Below are 2952 nucleotides of genomic sequence, written 5' to 3'. Positions count from 1 at the left end.
CGTAACTGCCCTGCAGAGCCTCCTCGCTCCCCGGCTGACGAGGCCGATGCAACTACACCCCCTCAGTAATCACATTAAATACCCCATTTTTGAAATGGCTCAGCTTTCAGACCATCCACTGGGATGTAGCGTGGGCTCCCTGCCTCCTGAGATGAAGCTCATCAGCTGATGCGATGCGAGGTGAAGACGTTCGTCACAGCTCCCAGCTTATTCCAGCAAAACCCTGCCAGCCTCCCCTACTCCCTGAAGATAACCTGGGCCATTTGACCTCACTCCCGCAGCTCGGTGGAGATCACCCATCGCAAAACCTCCGCACTCGGTGCCACCAGAACCCGCCCGAGCCTGGACTGACCCCGATGCCCTGCTCCGTTGCTCTGCTCGCCGGCAGAACAGCTTCAGAGGGGCAGGCACCCCTGCAGAACGGGGTTGGTACGGGGTTCGGGCAGGCGGCGCAGGGGAGCGCGCCCGTGCCGCCGTGCCGCCCGCGAGCGCGCAGGCTCGGGCGCTGCTCGGCCTCTCACCAGCAGACAATGAATAGGGCCGGTGACTCAGGGCCACTTGCTGACGCACCACACTGGGCTATTCTTCTCTCTCTAGATGAGTCGTTCAAAGACGGGATGCAGCCTATCTCAGAGAGGCGCCTGGAATTAGCTTAACTCTTGGTCGTACATGAAAAATCTAATTTCCTGAAGAAGGGACCGGATCCGTCTGTCTCGAGGAAGGCACAGGACTGTGCTCCCTCCCTCGGTCTGGCTGTATGCTTTTGCTAGTCACCAAAGCAGCTACACAACTCATTTCTTAGAGGCAGAGCAAACAGAGGTGTCGGATCCCTATTTGCTGAACTGTTGCATGTCCAAGTTCTCAGACTGGTGTAAACTAGACTGAAAATACACGGACGCAGTGAGGAATAGTCAAACGAGAATGGTTCTACCTTTTCTGGGTAGCTACAGCAAGGAAATCTGCTGGGGAAACACTCTCTGCATCTTCCATGAGCACCACCTCTCCCAGCCCACCAGCCCCGGGATGGCAGGTTGACAGCCTTTGTATCTGCGGGACTTTGGTAACAGGCAACTGATAACGTGTAAACATCACCCCAAAGCTCTGAGATTCAAGTCAAAGCAGAAATCAAACATTCAGCTGCTTCTCAGAGCCTCTTTGGTCTGGAAATGGGCTGGAAATGTCAGGAAACCTGTCCTTCCCACGAGATGCCCGGTCCGTCCTTCCAGCTGGGTAGGAAGCAGCTTTGCTGACGGGGCTCTGCTTGGGTTTGCCTCACCTCAGCAGACCAGAAACCACAAAACTCTTACAGTTCTCAACTCTGTGACTTCTTGGACCCTCGCAGGGATCAGGGATCTGTTCGAGATGCAGCAGGACGTTCCTCCTGCTCCATCCCTGCCTCCCAGCAGGGCTGCAGCGATCCACCCTGGGCTTTGCTGTAGGCTCCCCTTCAAGAGCCTAGAAACAGAGGGACCGTCACACGTCCTCCATAGGCAACAAGCAGGTTCACGTCCATATTGCGACCAGGACATTTTGCAGCTGACTCGTGCTAAAACGCACCCTCCTCCTTCCCCTTGCCCAAACCCAGAATGAACTTTCTTGTCTCTGGTGCCTGGCCTGGAGGCGCAGCGCCGTCCCCCATCCACCACCTTGCAGCATTCATGCTGGGAGCAGTTCCTGGTGGGTGGGTGGAGAATTTGGGAGTTTCCTAGGACAGCGGGATCTGCTGTCTGTTTGGGGCTGAATCCCTGGATACGCTGAGCTCAGGTTCAAAAAAGAAACCAAGCGAGCCAAACGAGGCTGCACCAGCCAGCACCTTGCCTGGCCGAGTCCAGCTGTCCCAGCTGGGCTCCTAGAAATTTTGTGATCTGGGGGCATTCATGGATAGAAAGTATTCACAGAAACTCTCTTCCCCAGCTGGGCTTTATTAGCGCCTCTTCTTTGTGTGGGAGACTCTCCCTACAAGCCAGATTTCTCCAGCCCTTTTGCCCAGTCTTTCTGCCACCCAGTCGATAATTTGTAGCTGGGAAGCAGGGAAGGATGCCTCCCGATGCCCTCCATCCAGTTGTTACCCTCGCTCAGCCTGGGCACTGCTGGAGTCACATCTCCCTCACGCCTCTCGCAGACCAGCCACCCCAGTCAGGAAAGAAAGCAAAAAAGGTTAAACCAACTCATCAGGACGCTTGGGAAAGTGGGACGCGGGAATGCTGGGGATGTCCCTCCTGCTCCGTGCCTCCTCCCTCCCTCTCCACCTGCTTGCACAGAGGAGCAGGAGAGGCGAGGCTGGAGGAGCAGGCTGGGACGAACCCCAAGTAGTACCACAGTGTAGCATAATAGCGTCCCACTCCCGTCCCCCAAATCCCGTCAGCGAGGGGGATGCCACGCTGAGGACGCTGCACCCCACGAGGATGGTTCTGCCTTCAGCTGCTGGGCTTTTGGGCAGGAGGGGGGGCAAGGCTTTGCCGAGAGGCGCTGCCTCCCTGCCTGGCTGGCCCTTCGGGATTTACAGACCGAGGAGGAAAAGGAATGGTCTGTCAAACCCTTGGCACACCGCTGGCGGGTAAGGTGCAGGCGCCCAAGGCACTCGCGGCAGGCGGCCGGGAGATGCGTGGCAGTCCCAAGGGGACACCTCTTCCGAAGGGACCCCCTCCCCTCCGCTCCCCTCGCCCCCGTGCCGTACCTTCCTGCGCCGGCGCCTCGGCGAGGCCGGGCACACCGCGCTGCCTGGCTGCTACTGACCGAACCCTTCTCAAAGCCGAGTCCCGCAGCCCTGTGCGCATTAGAGACTCTTCATCACGGGGATGCCCCGCGGCGAGCAGCTCTTGGGGGTATGTGCAGGGGGGTGTGTGTGTGCATCACCCCCAATCCCGTGCCTCCCATTGGAGGAATAGCATGTGCCCCCCTTAGTGGAAAAAGATCTGGCGTTCTTCTTGGAGGTCAGCTTTCCCCTCCGCG

Source organism: Platalea leucorodia (genome assembly GCF_965183815.1).
Source record: "Platalea leucorodia genome assembly, chromosome: 10".
NCBI classification, from domain to species: Eukaryota; Metazoa; Chordata; class Aves; order Pelecaniformes; family Threskiornithidae; genus Platalea; species Platalea leucorodia.
This window is presented reverse-complemented; position numbering follows the sequence as displayed.